Genomic DNA, 22,313 nt, shown 5'->3' on the forward strand with positions numbered 1-22,313 from the left:
GGGTTTGGTTGAGGTCACAATAATACCTTTGCTATACAAGCTAAAATACCATCTTTTACTGGAGTTCTGAGAGAATCCAGCATCCTAAAAATTGGGGTAGAAGAGCATCTATTAGACATCAGGAACTGGTCGAAGTTCATGTCCCAAGTTCTGTTGTCCTTTGACTCAAAACACAGACAGACAAAAACAAAAAAGAAAAACACCACAGCCAATATTCATAGCTACTGAAAATTTGTTTTCTGGTAGAAAACAAACAAGAAAAAAGATAACAAAGTTGATCTCTTAGCTGAAAACACTTGGGCATCCTTTCGACTTTTGTCTGGGCATTGTTTGACCAATGCTTGCCCATCCTGACCCAATGGTCTGACATGAGCCAGCCTGTGCTCAAACAGGTGCAGCAGGACTACCAACAGAAAATATAATTTTGCATACCTTAACAAATTTCCAGATGCTAGTCAAAAACTCAAATCCAAATAGGATTCTGAAAATTATCCTCTGGAGCCTGTGCAAAGCAAGGCAAACATCATTTGAGACAGGCCATAAAATTAAAAAGAAAAAAAATGCTGCAGCTGTACATGCCTTGTTAGTGGAGCTCAGCAGCAATGAGGAATTGATCAAGTTGGCTGTCACCAATGGGAACCACTATAAAGGCTTTTGGCAGAGGGACTGGGATAGGATGATGAAGTATTTGGTTTACTAAGGAAAAAAAAATAGTAATGTTTCATAAAATATATATTAAAGGATATTCACAAACACGACTCATGGCAACCCTATAAACTTGAGAATTTTCTGCCCTGACAAAGAAGGTCTGAAGGATCTGATGAAAGGTGAAACAAAAAGCATTTTATTCTTATTCTTTTGCATATATAATAAATAACACCTTTGGTTTCTGTAAGAAGCTAGTTAAAAATTGTTTGGCATCTCCCAAGATTCCTCCTCTTTGATCTCTCTGCCAACATGATCCATACTAAATGAAGAAGCAGAGCTTACACTATATATCTGTCAGTACTATTCAGGAGAGGCGTTGGGAGAGGCATCAGGAAGGCACATCACGACATTTTCACCTATGTCATTTTTGCAAATTAAGGCAGAGTTTGCTGTACAAGGAAGAAGAGGACAAAAAAGCCATCACCTCTGTGTGCAAGAGCTGTTAAGTAATGGATGAATAATGCAGAACAATATGATTTTAAAAAATGCCATTGTTCACTTACATATACATATGAATACATATATGTAACTGTCATGGTCACAGAGAAGAGAAGGGTGCAAGTGCTTTGACTGCCAACATGAAACTTCCATCTTCCACCCCAAAGTGACAGTGTCCGTATCAGTTGTGATTCTTGGTTCTTATAATCCCTCCGTTAAAGACTGATAGTCTCAGCACAGCCATCTCAGGAGAACAAGGAAATGAAGCAAAGAAGAGTACAACTGACCCTGTAATAGGAATGTAAACCAACCAGATGTGGACACACTGGCCCATTTATTCTCACTGGCAACTTCCCAGCTGTACAGTAGCCAGGGACAGTCAGTACCTGCCACCATAAAGAAATGTAGAGAAACTTATTTAAGGAACAATAAAACTGAAGTTAAATAAAGGATGGACAGACCTTAATTATTCTGCATATAGCCAACGAAAATGTTTGGCCATATAGCTGTTAAAAAAAAAAAAAGTGATGAAATAGCAAGATCTGAATGTTCATAAGAATTATGAGAGGGAAGTGAAAAGCCAAATATATCCTGTATCAGCATCAGCTTGAACAGTATTAAAATTGTTGTGAGTGGATAGCGTTTGAACAGCCTGCATGAGATCTCACCTCTCTGTGCATTGTACAAGTGTCCACACTACAAAGCCATCAGCCCAGCTGGCACTCTGACTGTTACAGCAAAGAAGTCAATAGTTCTACCTGACCCGAGCACCAAAGACATAAAAGGTATTTGCTGCTGAGACACTAATGCTGGGCAAGCTCGTAGTAGCAGTGTCCATATGTTCTATCCATTGAAGTACTGCCAACAACAAATACTCAAGAATATGAGTCAGATGCCATAAAATTCTACATTTGGCATAAAACCAGACATTTCTTTTAGCAAATAATGGACTTCAACATTTTATTTCCTTCCAATTTCTGAGCATTTACAGCTTCTAAGCATTTTTCAAGAATGTTAGGAATGCACTCTTCAAACGCAAAAGCTGAAATATTCCTGAAATCCCAGGATGCTAGCAGACAGGTTTTCCAATAGAAAATAAACATATACCACGAGAAAAGATGAAAATCAGAAATTTAGCAACACTTTGGCATAAGCAACATTAAGATCGTCTTCCACAGAAAGTCAAGAGGACAGGAGTGCATATCCTTCTTGCCTGAAATGCCGAGTTCAGAGCCAATAACCCATTTGCACTAAGGCTGCTTCAGTTCTTGTACAATAAGTGATTTACTCTCACTTCTTGAACAATGTGTGATTTTGACACTGAAATTTCACATTGCCATTGTAGGTTTAGAAGGAGGATTGCAGTTCTGCATGCAAGCATACAACTGAGTTAAACTTACCTGCTCTCACTGGGGGGAAAAGGAAAACAAAAAACAAGTTCTTATTTTAAAGAGAACTGTAGGTCAAACAGACTTTTAGTTTTGGAAACACATTTGTTATGAAAGCACTAAATAATCAGAAAGCAGCACACCACACCCAGGTGAGCATCATCGTTCTGGGGATCACCAGACCTCACTCTGCCAGCCCCACTGCACAAACCTCAGCTTTCCTTGGTGGACCAAAAGCAGTTCATTCTTCATTCTCAGCACTTCTTCAGTCTGACAAACTCAAATCTTGTAAAACTCAATTAAATATCTTGTTATTGAAGAGAGCTGATGTCTCTCCTGAAGTGAAGATGTGCTACAACTTGGCTACCTTAGATCTCTGTGACTCAGAGCTGGGAAATCTGCAGTTTCACAGGATAGTGTCCCTTTAAATGTTTTTTCTCAGTTTCATTAAGTTGTGTATTTACTTTAAGGAACATTTCTTCACTTCAGAGTCAACAGAGCACTGTGAATTACTCCTCAGCGATTTCTCATCACACAGACCGAAGTGCTTCCACAAAGAGGCAGTGGGTGTGCAGCAAGTCAGCTGATTATCACCCTCCCGTGGGAGCTGCTCTCCTGGAAGCTCCCTGCCCAGCAGAGCGGACATTGAGGACCTCCCAAGCAGTGACCCAGGGGCTCTCTGTTGCTCAACAGTTGATGCCACTGATTTAATTCACAAAGAGATTCACTGAGACAGAACAATTTGGTTCTCTTCATCCTTGTATGAGCAATGTTACCACTGTGTAGTGAACAAAAGCCAAACTATGACTAAGTCTGATCAGTTATTAGCAAGTCCACTTCTCCTCTCCTCTCCTCACCCAACACGAGCTATTTCCTCTATTATCCATTACCCCCATTCTCTGTGGTCAGGCCCAGGCAGAGAAGGGATAGAAGGAGAGAATAAACTTGGGGAAAAGCAATGGAGACAGTGGCCACTTGTGGACTGTACAAAAGCCTGAGGGACTGGCTTTAGGGTCCTGCTACCCTGTGCTTGCTGCCTCTTACAGACCACCTTGAGGGCACTTCCCATTTGCCACCCCAAGTGCTGCCCACCCCAGCATCCACCAGCTGCAGGAGCATGGCCATCCCAAGGCCTTTCTAGTGGCCAGCTACCCATGGCAGCTTGAGATCTGCAGGGATGGCTACGGGTGTGACCACAGCACATCCCTGCAAGCTGCAGCCCCACGGATCTGCAGTCACAGAACCAGGTCTGAGTTTGAGCTGGATTCACATCTTCAAGCAGCTGGGCTGAAGCTCAGCTTCTCCCATCTCCTTTTCTTCCAGAGCCTCAGCCCACGCAGGTATCTCTGCGCCCATCGCAATTAGAACTCCAAATTGCCAGGCAGGCATGGCAGTGACAAATCTCTCTCCGTGCCTTTACACTCCCCTCAGCCTTTGCCAGATCCAGCAGAGCCTGTGAGATGCAAATGCTTTCACACCTACGTGTTTTGTTTAATCAACCACAGATGCTCAGATTGATTGAGCAGTGATTTGCATAGATTAGCGTGATGTCAGTATTTATAATACAGCAGGAATATTATGCCAAAATCCACCCCTGAGGAGGTACCTACTCACAAACTAAACTAATAATTGGATGGAGTTTATATCAGAAAAAGAGACTAAAATTAAAAACTGGGGATCTTCAAGTCAGATTGATCAGATTTCCTCAATCTTCTTCCCTCTTGTGGGTTTCTTTCTTTTTATCTGTCTGGTGACATTGGAGATTTTCCTCCACAGCTTCCCTAGAACAATTACAATAGCTGTCAAGGCTGTCACTGTGACCAGATCTACCTTTAGTAAAGAAGATATACAGTGCAAAGTGGGTGTTTCTACACATTGTAATTATTACCTTCCTTGGAGCTAGCTGTGGGTAAAGATCATAAATTTTCCTATTAAAATATTTATGTTCTATCAAGAGTGAAAAATAAAATGGGAATTATTTCCAAATTCAGTTTAAAATCACCAAGAGTTGGGCAAAACAGGCCTGAAATCTGTAAGAGTTTTTTGCAAATAAAAACTCAGTGTTTAAATAAGACCTAATTTCAGAAAAATAGAAATTGTTAACATTTCTAAGTAGCATTAATAATTTTTCTCCTGGTCTAAAATACAGATAGCTACAAGATCCACTTTTGTATTTCAGTAATTTACAGGGTGACTACCTTTATTTTTTAAAAAAAATTAAAATACCCATATTATATAACTCAAGAAAATGAACAAGAGAATTAAATTAGGTGCTGCATGCTTTTTTGGACTTTAAGATAAAGTTTTTTTAAAAAAAATATAGTGATAACTGAGTACATACTACTCTAGACAGGCAATAATCCCCATTTTGTCAAATAAGAAATTAATACCTATGTAACAGCCAGCCCTAGCAAACATCTATCAAAACAGCAGGGTAGAAAACTTCACTTGGAATGTGAAGCAGTTACCATGACCAAAGGAGGCAAGTATAGTCAGCTGTCAGGAGATGCAAGTTCTACAAACAGCAACACAAAACCCATGTACTTCAAAGAATAAATCAGATGTCTTTTGCAGAGCTTCAGAGCAACTGGCAACATTACTACCACTGTACTGACACAGAAAACTAAAGAGTTTTGTTCCCCCCAGAGTTTCAAAATAAAATTTGGCACTCACTTATCTATTTTACTGTGTGTTGCCAATGACCAATCTATTTTTTCCCCTTCTTCCCCCTCCTCCCCCCACCCCTCCACCCTTTTCAAAAGAGCAGCCCAGGAGCACATTTCAAACATTATGCCATCAATAGGTAGCAAAATCCAGAACCATACAATGTAGTTCAGGCGTTACTCTCACTACCTACAATTTCATTTCTTTCCTTGGTTTACCTCCTCAGAAGATGACAAATGGTTTCCAGAACACTGAAAACTAACTTGGGGTTGAAAAACCCACGTAACTTGTTTTGAAACCCAAATGTAACTTGTATTTTGGTAAGGCTGAATAGGTCTCTCGCTTTTCATCTGAAGGTTCTTGATGTATTAAGAGTAGCACAGAGACATTTTTTTTTTCTAAACTTTTCTTTCTTTTATGCATTTTATGCATTTTGCTCCCATTAACTTTCATTGAGCATCTGCATGCACTGATGAATCTCCCCATACTTCCACTAAAGAAAGTGAAGCTATTAATTAACCAAAAGTGAAGAAGATATGAACAAAAAAATTAAATGGAAAAAAAGATCCCCAAATACACAAGCCTGTCCCCAAACATCAGTGTAACATTTAGAAGGTGCACAAATTCTTGAGGAAAACAGGCAGGGTAGGAAAGGACTCTGGGTACAGTGATGCCAGCAGAAAAACATGCATGCACTCACTCTTTCTGAACTACATGAATATGCACTCTCCTGTCTATAAATTGACCAATTTACCATTCGGAAAAGGCAAAGTGATAATTAATGTACAAGGTTAAAGAGAAAGGAAAGAAAAACAAAGTCTTTCAAGAATGCAGCAAGAGAATTTTCTGCCTGCAGCTACATTAGCCAGAATAAGAATGTCCACTGTACAAGATCTCATTTCATGCATGAATGCAGCTCTGGGTCACAGCTCTACACTCTCTCGCTCTGAAGCTTCCCCATTCACGCCTCTACCCCAGCCTAAAACACTGCTATTTATAAATTGCTTGCAAAACCGGTATCCCATCATTCTCACAGGTTTTATAAACAAATGTTTCTGTCTAATCTGATACTGAATTTGTAACATTTTTCAACCAGGAACGGTAAACAAGATGATGCAGAAGGCCATTACTTCCAGATTCAGGCAGAATGTTATTGACAGATGAAAAATTGCTCCCATTTTTGCCTGCAGAATTAAGAACTCTGGTGGAACAAAATGAAAACTCCTTCCAATTTCCATTAACAATTTTTTTCCTTTAATGACAGAACTCAGATTCATTTTTGGGAAGCCATCCTCCTCAAGGCCAATTAAGATACAGTTTATCAGGACAAACAGTGTGATTTTTTCTATTTCAGTTTAGGGAAAGCAAAAGTGTTCAAATATGTCCTACATTACATCCTGGGGAGTTGAATTCTGTTGAAATAAAATGAGAGCAGATACCAGACTCCAGAACAACAACTTCAGGGCTGACTTACACAGGACAGTGTAGTAACATACATGAGCAATTAATTACGCTGGACTTTTTTATCCACATTAGCACGGCATTTTCCTAGACTAATGCAATTATGTTTCTGACTCTTAATAAGTTTTGTGAGGTATCTCAGCAATCTTGACTGCGTCCACATGGACACATCTTCTGATGTCAGGTTGTATAAACACACTGATTCACAAGTTTCAGCCATCAGTGGACAGTCTGCATATGCAAATCAGGCACAAGCCAAGAGGGAAGGCAAAATAAATCCAGTATGAACTTGCTCTGTGCACCTGTGGAATTGCTATGACTGCAGGTCCGATAAGCTGCAAATAACAGTTTTATCTGTCTAGACTAAAGGTTTAGATTGGCTTGTAATCAACTGCTTCAAAAAAGGCAAATCTTTGGAAAAGAAAGATGAAAAAGAAGAGACGAAAATAAGCATTCAAGAACTCCTTTAAAGATACGGCATAGTTGCATGGAATCACAGAATGGTTGAGGTTGGGAAAGACCTCTGGAGGTCTTCTGGTCCAAACCACCCTGCTAAGAAGGGCCACCCAGAGCTAGTGGCCTGGGCTGTGTCCAGGCAGCTTCTGAATAATCCCAAGGACAGAGACTCCACAGCCTCCCTGGATAGCCTGTTGCCAGTGCTCAGTCACAGTGAAAAAAAGCATTTTCTTATGTTCAGGGGGAATCTCCTTCGTTTCAGCTTGTGCCCACTGCTTCTGGTCCTGTCACTGGGAAGAACCTGGCTGCATGTCCTGTACACCCTTCCTTCAATGTATTAACATACACTGATGACACCCCCTGAGCCTTCTCCTCTCCAGGCTGAGCAGTCCCAGCTCTCTCAGCCTTTCCTCATAGGAGAGATGCTTATCATCATCTTCACAGTCCTCTGCTGGATTCTGCCTGGCAGCTCCAGATCACTCTTCTACCGGGGATGGCTAAAAGAGATTTTTTCCAAAAGACACTTTTCTCAAAAGACAATTTTAAGTCTGAAAGTACAAGATTTCTCCAAATTCAAACCGCCAAAGAGTGAAGATTTACTTGGGGTGGTTAATACAATTAATTTTCTCACCCAAAGATATTAAGCTTTTTTGTTTTAAGGGGACAGTACTACTATAAGACCTACAAAAAACCATGGAAGTGTCTAAACAAAAATGTTGATACATACCCAGAGACATAATTTATACATATCTTGTTCACACAATTTATAGCTCTCTTCTAGAAAAGGCTTGAAAATTACTAAAAAGGAAAGTTTATTAAATTGTTTACTGTTCAAATACATTCTGAGGCAAAAATAAATGCCTTGCCAGCTGGTGTTCCTGTGCTCTGTGCAAAGAAGCAGTGTTCAACACTTATCTCATAGGACCCAAAATTCTTCTTTCTGACTTTTTTTCCCCCTAAACCATCAGTTGTTTTTTTCTCAACATTTCCTCTTGAAAAAAGCAAGATCAATAAATAAATTATTGATGTAGCTGTTTGCATAATGTCATCAACATTGTGGGAGAGCACAAAGTGATCCTTGAACTATCCCTCACTGCCAGGGCAGCTCAGGCTGGGAGCAGTGCCACAGGAGGGATCAGACCCTGTTGTGTCCCAGACCAGAAGCCTTAGGTGCCCAAGGTCTTTAAATGGGGAGCTTCCCTAACCCTTTAAAAGTCCTGGTTCCTGAAGCTTGAAAGAAGAAGGAGAGGGGAAATAGGAAGGAACACACACATGCTGGAGTCCTCTGAAACCAAACGCAGGATATCAATTCTTAAACTACTCCTGTGCACAAACTTTCCCAGTCTGTGTTGGGAAAAGTAACAGCAAAAACATGCTAATCTTGTTCTGGCTTACTAGGAAGTTATTTATAACACACTTCAAAATTTTGGAAGGTTGTATTACAGAGGAGTTGCATTGTCTATTGTTTTACAAGCAGGTGCAGGAAACTCAAGCAGAGCCAACATGCTCACTGAAAAAACCCAAAACAAGCAAAAACCAGAAACCCCTGAGTTGCTGAACTTACCTTTTTTTAACTTATCCTCACATATTTAGCAAATGTTGATATGCCATAAATTAATATTTACTAAGCAGAAATGAAGACACCATCCCATTGTCCTTATGCTTTTTCAGAAGCTCCAAACTTACCTTAAAATTATTCTTTCTGGATGACTTAAGATGATTGAAGACATGTAATTTAAAGCAGCTTTGATAGGGAAAGGCAGCTGTACATCAAAGCAGAGACCAGAAATCTTCTTGATTTTCTGAACAGACAAGCAATAGAAAATTGTGGGCATTCTTTCTGTCTTACCCAGAAACAGGAGTCACCTATTGAACAAATCTCACTGGGGAGGGCATTCTCCAAGTCCTATAAAGCAGAGAAATCCAAGCACAAACAATCTAACAGTACAAACACTACGAACAAGAAAGGAGTCTGTATTTTAGTCTAGGTGAAAAAACACTGACTTCAAGAAACAGATGTTGTACAACCACAACATAATTATCACACAGCTGCCAATTCTGAATGGGATGCTTTTCTGATCTTGCACATTAGCAGCCAAAACTGTGCTTAATTTTAGCGTTAGGTCAGGTAGTCAAACACAAAGCCCGTCTGGGGAAGCTATATTTATGTACCACTTATCTGTTCTTCCCCTCAGAAAATTCATTACCCAGTCTTCCTTCCTGCTTAACCTTAACCTCGACTTCCAAAAAAGTACCAAATTCTGCTTACACAGAGTTCTTTATAATTAGACACAAATTGTTGAAGACGTTCAATTATAACGTTTTCTGCTCTAGCGTCTAAAAACTCTGGATATTAATAAAAGCTTTAATCATCCTGAAAAAAATACTATGCTATCACAATTCTATTCTAAATTCCTCTGAGCAGACAGAAATATGAAGACCAATATATTAATTATTACTACTTACACAGCCATCATTCTGTGAATTTTAGAAGCTAGATTACAACAGTCTTACAGTGTTTAAAATACCTCTGTCAATTAAGTTTTCATCTACAGTGTTGGATACAGTAGAGCTTATTTTATACTATGCTATATTTTTTATTATTTTGTATCTCAATTAGAAATAATTATTTTATGTTGATATTGATTTTTGTACACATGTATTACACACCATACAATAAACGTGCAAATGCGAATGCACATCTGTATATGCACATGAACCAGCCAAAAGAGGTGTCCCTATCCTTAGCAGCCTTTGATAGGTAATGTACATACCAGTCCAGTGAAATTCCTTAAATTATCCAGCCTAAGTGTTTAAGTACCACTCTGACAGAAACATGTTGCGACACAAATATATCAATTACCACGTAAAGCTAAAACAACCTACCAAGCCACAGGCCGTGGTTAACAGAGATTGAAAGACATGTTCTTTAATTTCTGAAGATTTTTTCATGTTAATGTACATTTTTGACCCAATATAGGCATTGAGGGAGTTTGATGTCTTTATATTCGAAGTACACATTGCCTTGTTTTTTTCTCTCTTGTCTCAAACCTCTCTGCTTTAATTCTGCTCTCTGTTAGCAGTTCAATCTCCCATTCTCATTTTCTACATTTTACTTCTTTGGTCACACTTCTTTGGTCAACAAAATTTACCCTCTAACCTGCTTGCTGATATTGGCCTTTTCCAGGAAAATGTGCATCCCTGTACAAGGAACTTAAATAAAATGACAAAAAAAAAAAAAAAAAAAACCACCAGATTTCCTGGAAATCTGCTAAATCAGTTTGTCCCTTATGCAAAGTCCCTTCAGTTACACAAAGACTGGGCACCTAGTGTACAGTCCTGCCAGATAAACTCAACCTCTGTCCTTTACTCTTTCACATCAAATGGCTTTTTCCCTCACCAGGTTCTGTTTCCACAGGCCCAGGCTTGGGAGTTATCTATGGCACTGCTGGTATTCTGGAGGATGTTTTGGTTTGTGTCTTGGTTTAGGCTAAATTGTGGGAGGAAACTTTTGAAGGGTTTTGTAAGCAGCTCCAATGGGTAAATACAGGAATGGATCACTGAATGCTGGAGAATCCTCTTGTTCCCTATTTAAGGGAAGCCTTCCTCCTTGTACTTTTTACATTTACTTCAGGAGCTTCTGGGCTTTTTCCCCTTTTATTTCTCTGCTGTACAGCTGGCTCTGAGCATTAGCAAGGGCAGACTGATAACAAGAGCAGCTGTTCAAGGGCCAGCTATGTTTTCTTGCTTTTCAGCATATCTCTCTGTAGTTTTCCTCCTACCTATATGTTTTAGGTTGGAGAAAATGGTTTTCATGATGGCTTCCCTAGGAGATGATTGTAAACCTAAACCAGAAGATTTATAATTCAACACATGCTCTTTGTTTCCTTTCCATGAAACAAATTAAAAAGGTGCTAGATCTACAACCGGACAGTCACTGGTCAGTGAGGGGTAGAATAGTCACCGATCCAAAAGACTGAATGCCCCTTTCCCTGGTACCAAGAACATCACACCCAATCTGAAGATACTCAGTGTTTCTGAAAATAGTTGGAACACATGCATGACCCAATGAAAATGAGGGGTGCAGTGACATCATGTGACTGGACACATTTCTATTTCCAGCAAAGAACTTTACATCCCAACTAGCACTGTTGCACTCACTCTATAGATCATAATCACACCTCCAACATGAAAACATTTTCACTGCTATGTGATGAACATATCACAATTTACCATTTTAGGTAATTTGGATATTTTTATGTCAATACAGGCTTCAAAATCCTAAACAAAAAGCTTTTAGTCTTCCTGTTTATCTCAGAATACATACAGACTTAAAAAACAACCTACTTTACAAGTTTACCTCATAGGTCCCATTTTCTTTAAACAAATGTTGACCTGACCAGAATATTATTTTTTCTAAACAACAGAGAATTAGCACAAAAAGTCTGAACCTGAGAACTCAACAAAGCAATAACAAAGGAGGACCCAAGACAAGCCAACAAGAATTTTGGGGCACTTCCCATGGAAGGCTCTTTGGGAGATGAGTTTCATAATAATCATTCTTTGTTCCAAAAAGCATTTTTTTTCCAATACTCATGTATGCAAACATTTTGTTCTAAAGTGTAGATTGGACCTTTTTAAAGTCAGTAATGAAAAAATAAAGGAACCAACAAACAAAGAAACAACCCACAAAAACAAAACAAACCCCCCCAAAAAAAACCAACCCACAGAAGAAATTATAACCTGTAAATACTGAAGTGCAGCTGCACCAGCAAGAGGTGAAAGATTATACTTTTCTCAGGCAGCAAAACTAGTATGTGCTAAGTAGACTTAGCAAAAAAAACATGCCATATCTCCTTGTAATCAGCTGAAGGAGGCAGATCTAAAGAGATAAATGAAAGCCAAACAACAAGGACCCAATGGAGTTTTCCAAGGAGAAAAAAAAAAAAAAAAACACGGAACAAATCAGTTGTGCTCATTTTATTGAAAAACATTAGGAAGTATTCAAAGAAGCCAATATCCAGGTTGTTTATTTTCTGGACTGAATGACTAAAACTATCAAACAGGAACACTCTGATGGAGGCATGGTGTAGAGAGTACAAATCTACTTCTTCGTGAGCAATGAGGAAGACCTAAACCAAATCACACTTAATATTAATTAAAATTAGTTTATTAGTTTGTTTATAGTAGTATTTTGTTTATCTTAATTGTATTGTTGTTTTGTGGAAATGAACTTCATCTGACATACACTATATTTTTTTTTATTATGTACTCTTTTCTTCTTACACCCTATCTGTTTCTAGGAATAAGTGCCATCTTTGAGAATTTAACTAAACATGTTGAATGAAGCCTATTTCTGAGAAGACCTTTAACTACACACCAAGCCTCAGTGGAGTTTAATTTCCCAGAGTACAAAGCTCTCCTTGAGCTTGCTGTAACATCTGACTTATCACTGGGAATGCAAAAAGTTTACATTATGTTTTGTGGGAAAAAGATATAGAATGCAGCTCAAGTTAATACAGACCCAAATGACCTTCTCAAAAAAAAAAAAAAAAAAAAAATTCTTAAGTTTCCAGAAAATAGCTCTTTGTGACAAACTGGGTACTTTTTCAGCAGATTCTAGCCCTATGGAGCCTTTCAGTAAACACTAAACACTCTGCAGTCCCTTCCAGCACACTGCGGAGACTGTCTCTTACTAAGGAGATAATATAAATAAGTTTAAATAACATAAATGTATTTATAAATAAGATATAAATATTTTTAAAGCTGGAACTGGTCATTGCAGAGTGGTAAATTTATGCAAAGCAACCCTGTGACCTGACAGGGATCTATGAAATCCAGACTTTGACCCTGAACTGGTTCCCAAAAACTTTTTCTACGGCAGTCATGTGGCATGATTTTAAAGAACAGAAGAGTGGAAAGGGAGGAGAGAAAGGAGAATAGAAAAGGGAGCCAAACTTCCAGTTAATTTTTTTTCATTAAAATCCACATAGTTCAAAAACCTGGTGTACAACACAGGACAGGACTACAATTCAGCAGAGACAGTATGAATACTTTTTTGTTCATTTTATTCTTATATAGTTTTCTCCAAATAACAGAAGCAATACTGTTAGACTGGAATATGTCACCAAACTTGATTCTTTCATCTGAAACTAAAGTCTGAATGACTCCTTTTATTTTCCTTGCTGCCTCATTGTCCCTTTCCAAGTGCCTGAATGAAAGGAAGGAAGCTCAAAGCTGTCGGCGGACACTGCAACACCCACACTTTGACCAGGAGTTGGATTGATTTGGCAAAAAGGATTTTAGAAGGCAAAACATCAAAGGATGGCAGGATGCAAGAAGAAGGAGGGGAGATCACTGGCTAGTTCCATCCTTGGCATCAACTGAATCAAAGCGAGACTAAGCCATATTTCATGAGCTCCTTTCACTTCTCTCCTCAGCAATGGGCAGCTGAAAACACTAGGTACAATTCAGTAAAAGGAAGCATTTTACTTAAGTTTAGTACTCTTACCTACAAGCATGAATTCAAGTCCTCACAACCAGTACCAGCATGCTACATACCACCATCCATGTTTTCTGCAGGTATATTTTCAGCATCAGTTCGAGTTGGCAGTCATTGTGGCAGACTATCACTGTCCCACAATCAGCAAATTCTCACACCCTTTCCTTCTAACCCAGAATTTTCTGAAGCTTACCCAATGTATAGATTTACTGTGATGTGGATTAACTACATCAAACAATGCTTTTAAAGAGCCCCCTTTATGCCACCACATCCCAATTTTGCTACTCTGTATGTCCATATTAAATAGGCCTCCCTGGATGTGTTCTGTGCATCTAGTTCCCAACTTCTTTAGAAATTAAAATGAAAATGTAGTACTTGTACTATATTTGCTGAAGTAACTGAAGACATGAAGGAATTTACACTACAAACACAAATACTATTAAAACACAGCTTCCTCCACATTCATGCTATTTAACCTTCCTCACCAGCAGTGGTAGCAATCTCTAACTTGTCTTTTTCCTAGTCCTTAGGCCCATCAGCTTGGTCAAAGGAGCTGCAGCTGAACCAGAGCATGCACATACTGCCAGGTCCCTGGTATTTAATCTGCCAGACATCAATAGGTCTGAAATATATTCAACACTTAAAACATTTTGGTTTTTTCTTTTCTTTTTTATATTTAAATATATTTACTGCATTTAGTACTTATGAAATTAACAGACAGGATGAATCATTAGATACCCAACAGAGCTAAATCAACAAAGCTTCTTTCAATGTGAGGTTCTTCCTACCCAGCCCTATCAAAGGGCCCCAGACAACTTCAGTTTATAGATCTTTTTAATCACTGCCTAATTTAGGAGTGAAAGGAATGATGCGGTGTAAGAAAGAACAAGGTCTGTTTTCACCAGCATGAGCTGAGACACAATATAGGAGCAATTAGGACCCTAATCCTGTAGCACTTAATTTCCCAATTGCTTTTACAGGGTGTTTGAAACAATGGATTATTGCTTTGTGTTCTCTTCATGAAACACTGACAGTACAATCAGGTGTTCCAAATGCCCTGTACCTGAATAAATGGGGATTTGTGGTGCTCCATTTGGAGCAGCATCCTCACTACCAAGATGCTTATGCAGACTGGCTGACTGCAAACCATGAGCCCCAGAGCTGCCTGCTAGGGTTCCAGCAGACACAGTAGGAACCAAAAACCCAGGGAGTTACAATGAAGTGACTTCAGGACAGGCAGCAGGAAGGGCAGCTGGCGCGCACGCAGCGAGTTTCGGATGGCAATAGCTACGCAAGGCAGGGCGATGTCTTTGGGAACTCCAGCAACTTCTTCTTCCCACAACCTGCCACACCTCCTGCTTTCTTCCCACCTACTGACTCGTCAGGCAGCCTCACTCTGCCTACCACAAGTTACCCATCTTCCAGTCTCTCTACTAAATCTCACCCAATCTGTTCACTCTCAGGCTGGTACTGTCCCTGTTTCTCCATCCTTCATGGACACGCCTGGAAAGCCCAGGTGTTTCTTCTGAGGATTGTCACTGTTCAAACAAGTCAGTCTAGCATTTTGTAGAAGTCTCAACTCTTTTAAGACAACTCTCCTCCAGAATGCACACTACAGACATGTAATGTAACAAATTAAAAGCTCTGTCATAACACAATTACTCCTATAAGCAGTGGAAATGCTGTGCAAAACTGCAGAGCATCATAAGGCTTCATGTCCGTGAAACATGTTTTATCCACGCCTAACTTCAACACACTGCCAAAGGCCAGCAATTAGCCTGTGAAGGAATCTAATGGAGGCTACAAAGTCAAGATGGGGCTTTAATTCCTGTTGGAAAAATAAAATATTGACAAGATTCAAAGGTCACTAGTAGGATTTAGAGACCAGGGCTGATGGCTTCAGGAGAGCAAGTGATTCAGTCATGTAAAAAACAAACACCTCTGCAACTGAAAGGATTAGATGATTGCTCTTATTTGTATTCAAGAACCTTTAAAAGAAAGTCTTCTATCCCAGCCCTCTACCAAAGATGTAAAAAACCCCAAAACACTATTCTGCCATCTTCAAACACTTGCGTATTTGTAGCTGTTTTCATTCCTATTTCCCAGTGTTGGTGGTCAGCCAGCTCTCCTTCACAAACACTGTACTTCATCAGAGAGCAAGGCACTGTTGGCAAGGAAATATTATGCCATGTGAAACAGAAGGGGTTTTCTAAAGATTAACAGTTTAGTAATGTAGGTGATGTAGTATCATCACCCATACCTATCCCTTCGGAAGCAGCACTTTAAACCCTGGTTTCCACCCTGCCTTCACTGTGTTTCCCTCAGAGCAATGTTTTATCACTGTGGATCATGGATAGATGTAGCTTCATGCACAACATGAGGCAGAAAAACCAAAGTATTTTTTCTGATATTTTCTTTTGGTTTTAACTAATATAAGTAGATCACTAAGAAAATCCCAGTAACTGTATTTCTTTTTCAGATTCATGTGATGATCAAAGACTTTTAAACCTCAAAAATCTATTTCACATCTGCAGATTTCTAGCAGTTGGTAGCCCCACTCTGGAATTAGATTTTCTCTGGAAAATCACCTCTGCAGTTGTTTTTTTTTTCCTCCCCCACTGGTCGACAACTATAATTAATTAGAAGAGAGGTGTGTGTGTGTCTGTCTGTCTGAATAATGGAATGAGACACAGCTGGTAAAACTAGCAAAGCATAAATGTAATGTCTTGACCACTTGTTGCTATTACAAAATCCTATGGCATTTTTCCCTTGTGTATTAGTCTTGCAATGGGGATAAATAATTACATTCTGTCTGCTTAAATCCTCAGCTTAAATAGCTACTATGGTCACATATAGAACACATTTGTGTGTCTAGCTCCTACTTAAATGACTTAACTGCTGCTGAAATCAGGGCCAAATATACCTTTTGACTGTGGCTAATATATGACATAATTAAAGAAAACAATTTCTATAAAAAGCCTATGCAGTCTGTAGTTTACTAATGTAATTTTTCTATTTAGCTGGGAAAAAAAAACCCCAACACATTCCCTATAATATCCAGCTATCCATCTGGTTAAAAATACACTATAAAATCTGTGATTGCTTTTTTTCAGTCAGAGACCACCAGTGTAATGAAAATGCACTCTGCAAGCAAGATTTTTATGTTGAAATAATCCTTCACCTTTTTCATTAGAGAGGCCAAAAATTAGAAACACTAAAAGAAAAAAAACCTGATATGCTTCAAAGCACTAAGTTCAGTTAGTTGCAGAATGGAGAAAGGAATCTCATTAATTATTATTACTATCATTTAATCTGGCTCCGTATATTGAAAAGTACTTCAAAATTTGGTTTCTGTGGGTGCAATTCAAACGTCTATGAAATCCGTTTTTATTGTGCATAAACATTTTTGTACGCAATTATTATCATGACAAATGATGTCTTTATAGAATCCATACTAGAAAGTGAGGCCAAGTATATAACTGAAGTGTTCCAGGCAATATGGAGAAACAGTTGTGCTCACATAGAAATTAGGCTTTCCAACAGAGATCTCTAAAGCCCCATTTGTACTTGAAAGACATGTCTCTTGTTTCGCTTTATTCTTTGCTAGCCAACAAATATCTCATCTGTATTCTGCAAAATACACCTTTCAACTGTGGGAGGAAAAACAATGTTTTAGCATTCTGTGGGGAGGGAAGATAAGCAGGGGGAGAAGGGGAGGGGGGAAAGAGGGATTATTTCCCCAGTTACCTGGAAGATTAGAAACACTCTTCTAATTCATAGGCTTTTTTATATGGCTAAAGAGGGAAGTTGTTCCAGGAAAGCATGAGAAACATTTTACAAATGCAGAAACTGGATTAGAGAAAAATCATCTCTGCATTTATGTTCTGGCATCACATTCAGAGCTGTTCTTTCTGATCTACAGATGTGTCTTTTACCTCAAACACAGCACAGTATAGAGTAGTAGGTAATTTATAACCCCAGTGTGGCAACACTAATTGTGCTGTCTGCTACTGCCTGTTCCTGTAATGATGTGCAGGACTGAAATGTATCTCGGATCTGGACTTCACAAAAGAAGCCTGTTCCAAGAATATAAGCCCACATTTGTGCATGCATGTATGGTGGTTTTAGGACATATAGCAACTGGAAATACTAATGCTTTGCATCAAAATTCTTAAGAGATAATACAGCAAAACACAAACCAGATAAATTGCAATAGTTTTCCTAAGGAGTCGCTTGTCACACAGGTAATATTATCACAGCTATGGCAGCTCAGAAATTGGCTTCTCTTTGCTGACTCATCACTGAAAGGGGTACAGGGAGAATCACCAAGGGGGTAGTTTAAAGTTGAGATGGCACACACTGGGTTCATTAGCATGACAGGAAGCAAAATGGATGAGTCAGATTTCCTCTCTAGTGTTAACCCAAATGCTGGTCCTTCAAGGGCACAGAAAGCAGATAACCCTACACTTACAGCAATCCACACCAAGAAATTAATCTGTTGTAACAAGGAAGTTCTAGATACATCGCTTCCAAAACAATATTAATTGAAGCATGTTACTTATGGTACTGGGTAGTGATTGAGACAAGCGTGAAAACCAGCTGCAGGACTGCACTCAAGCAATGGCACAAACACCAACATTATTCAACATTCCAGGCACTAATTAGCAGGTGGATGGTATCTGAGTAATAGCTGCCTGGTGCATATATGACCACACATCTGTTTCCCACCTCTCTGCATCACTCTGCATGTTCACAGCCTACACATTTCTCTCTGAAAGTCCTACTTAATGGAAAGCTCGTGTTGCAATAGGCAGAGAAACTGTTAACACCTCCTACAAGAAGAGAAGACCTGCAAGCACTGTCCACTAGTGTTGGGCATTTACATATGGAGTTCAGTTCATCATGTTTAAGGGGTAGACATTTCTGAGGGTCTGGTTTATTAACTGCATGAGTTGAATGGACAGAAGGGCTGTAGGAAACTTCAAAGAATCTAATACCGATCCATATTGCAACACATTTAATTCTAATCCTTGCTTGCTTGAACCGGCTTCCTTTGCAATTCCTAGTAAACTCTTCCCGTCAGCATGCTCTCCTGTGGTGGAGATGTGCTCAACACCCCTCCCAGGGCTACAGCACGATGTGCAATAGGGAACCCAGAACAGGCTGGCAGAGATACCACAGTTTTCACTTGTTGAGCAACTCAGTGCGCCAGTCTCACTAGATAACCACCTTCTATGAAAGACAGATACATGAGGCAGTCAAGATTTCTGCATTATAAGATAGGACAGAGGGTTGTTACATGCAATATCAGTAATTACTTAAGTCAGGGAAACTGCACATAAAGATTTTGATCATAGCTGCCATGAGGAGCATTACAAGACACTCACTACCACACTTAGGAACCCACACGCAGTCTTCCAGGATAAGGATGTTCAGCTCTCCAGAAGAATGAGAAAATGTCCTCCCAAGCTCTCATTGTGATCTTGTAGCTAGAAATTAACTGAATGCCTGAAACTTCAGTCTCATACACTTTTTAATGCCTACCCTCTGGATAGATTACACACAAGTGGACTCAGTGTTGAGAGGCTTCCTTTCTTTAAGTGTTGCTAAATCCTGGCCTCAAAAGCATTGCATGGTAATGAGGTATATAGCCTAAAGACAGAAAGGGTGAAAAAATTCTTTTGTATCAGCTTTGAATTGTACTGAATGATCTTCTAATCTTATGACATACACCAAGTGCCTGAGCCACCTCTGTTCCACTCCCATAGTTCTGTGCACCGTTTATTTCCCCACCCTTTACCTAGACTCAAAAGCACGATTCCAAAATATTTGGGCTCTATACATATGTAGGTCTGTTCACAGCTTCTTTCTGTTTTCTTTCTATGTTTTCTACATCCACAGTATGTTTCCGTGCTGAAGCAACACAGTATTCTAAACAAAGGTTAAATGTTGATTTATGTAGCAGCATCATAACATTTCACATCCTATTTTTATTGACTCAAAATACTTTATCTGACCACAACTATATTCTCTAAAGATATCTTCATTCAGTCTTTCATAGTGATGCTTTTTAGTGGTCCTTTACCTTAAATCACACAATTAATTAGGACCTAATAAAATGTATTAATGCTTTGCCCTCTAGTATGAATTACTTGCATTAATCAAGATTGAATTTCATCCATCATTCTGTTGACTGCTGACCTCATTTGATTAAATCCTTCCAAAGTTCTTTTTCAAACTTCACTAACACACCACCAAGCATCATTACATTACATTACATTCACCACATTTTAGAATATTCTGCTTCAATTGTGGAATTATAGTTGACTGATGAAACTCCCTCCTCTTCCTTTGTCTCTAATCACATTTTAATGTAAATTATGTACCTGCTTTTTATGTACCTACTTAGAAACTATTTATCATCTCCATTTCCTTGCTGCCATCATACAAGTGAAAAATTAAATATACATGTATTAATAAGAGACAGTATGTGTCAATGTTAATGTACAACAAAAAGCACATACTTTCAATTTTTTTTTAGTTCCCTCTGTCAGCTTATAATTCCACTTTTTTACAGTATATAATACCCATTTTCTGAGACTATTACAGCTTAACATCGCTTTTCATGTTTTTCAACCACATAAAAATTTCATCTTCTTTAATTACTTCTGTGAAGTAGATGAACATCATTATCTCAATTTTTTTGATAAGGAAATTCATAAAGAAAACAAAGAATTATTTCTTCAGGATTGTACAGGAAGTTGGTGGCAGAGATGTCAAGCAAACTTGGAACTGGTGGCAAGACCTACTCACTAATTGACAAGTCTTCCATTCCTCATATCGTATCTCAGTCCTTCCTTTAGTTTTCTAACATCAGTGAAATTTATTTTCCTTGCACATTATCTGAGAAGCTCATCAAAAGGCAACATGTCTTGAAACGTGTGTTCTACACTCCAGCAAATCTATTTGCTGGAGGAGCACCACCAGCCCTGAATACTCAGGGCCAGTTGACTGATCACCTACATTGTAATAGCCTATCAAAAGTGGCAGGTATTCACAGTGAGGCATGAATTTTATTCCAAACAAAAGCCACGTGCACCTTTCCTGCTGGTAATTAAACAAGCCAGTACCTTTTTTAGGGAAGGGGAGAAAATAAAGGAGAGGTTTGCAACATGATGATCCCCATCAATGTCTAGCAAATCTTTGACTGGTACAAAAGGTAATTTCTTCAGCAATATCCGAATCTGCTGGAAGTACGTAAGTCAAGATGATAGCAGTATCATTCTCATTAGCTGCAAAGCACTGACCACAAAGGAAGAGCATGACCATTTGAAATGCCATGAGGTGGGTGGCCAGGCTGAGGCACTGGAGTGGAATACAGGCCACTGTGACTGCTCTCCCAGAAACTATTGACTCTTCTCTGGGAAAGACTGGGAGTTGAGCTTTATATCAAACCGTAGCTCTACAGTTTCCCAAAGCAAATGGTTTATATTCTGGTCGGAGAAGTTCGGTTTTGAAACCAACAACAATAAAACTATCTGAAATGTATAGGAGATGTGGAGTATGAACTATCCAAGAACTGGAACACCAATCCCCATCACCAAACACGGGGGTACACTGATTCTTACAGAACCCCCAGTTTTAATAAAGATGGCCCTAGCCCAACCAGCCTTAGTCATACCAATCTGTCTATACATTTGTTATCTCAGACCACAAAAAAGAACATTCTAACTCTTAGCAAAATACCTAAGAAAGGAAGGTTGTTTTGGAGGACTGTGCTGCCAAGAACACAATAACATCACCATCAGCCCCCATACATTTGTTATTACATTCAACACAAGTGCTGGATGAACATCTGCACTGTAAAAATTAAGCCCATTAGCTCCTTCAGCTTGTTAGCATATTTTAATACTGTGATCACAGCTTTCTATTTCTATCAAGGTGCTACTAGGTGTCAGACTCAGTATTCACATAATGCGTCACTATTATCTCTACCCCCCTAGATCCCTCATGTGTCTTGCTTTCATGAAACTATCAGTGATACTGAACAGAAGGAAAGAAGGAGAAAACTGAGAAGGAAGGAATAAACTATCAGTGTAGCAATAGTGCTGGAAAGATAAGTAGACTGGTGATCTTATCATGAACAATGCTATGTTCAATACATCTCTAGCACCTTAGACTGCATTGTTAAGTTAAAAAAGTCCTCTAACACACACAAAACACAATAGATTTAACAACTCACTGTCCTGATCTGTTTTCTGTTAGCTCCTAACAGTAACTCAGTATAAAGAATTGGATCCACTGTCTCATTTATGGTGTTAATAAAATGTGAAATTCTCTTCTAGTCTTGATTTTAAGCCTTAACCTGCAATTAAAAGAACAGTTGTTTTTAAGCAAAGATAGAAATACCAATTTGTGTTTTTGTAGAAGCTGAGTACAGATATTTCTCATATTTTTCTTAACTCTAACCAGTCTGTATTCATTCCTCAGGTTTGCATACAACATGCATGTATATAAAACAAAAATATGCACAAGTCTGCTCTAAGATACACACGTACTCCCACAGTATCTGATGCCTGTGTGCTACACAGTCACAGGTGACAACTGTGTTTTCTACATGCAGTAGGCTTTGTGAGTGCATTTGTTCTCTTAAACAGACAAGACAAATGCAAGCCTGCAAGATGAACTTGGTTTAC

General features: G+C 39.0%; 1 protein-coding gene across 2 annotated transcripts in view; it reads right to left on the reverse strand.

Annotated features, from left to right (window-relative positions):
* LDLRAD4 (low density lipoprotein receptor class A domain containing 4) overlaps nt 1-22,313 on the reverse strand; it is a 232,451-nt gene that overhangs the window by 107,239 nt on the left and 102,899 nt on the right. The window lies entirely within an intron of this gene.

Source organism: Catharus ustulatus, chromosome 1 (genome assembly GCF_009819885.2).
Source record: "Catharus ustulatus isolate bCatUst1 chromosome 1, bCatUst1.pri.v2, whole genome shotgun sequence".
Taxonomy (NCBI): Eukaryota; Metazoa; Chordata; class Aves; order Passeriformes; family Turdidae; genus Catharus; species Catharus ustulatus.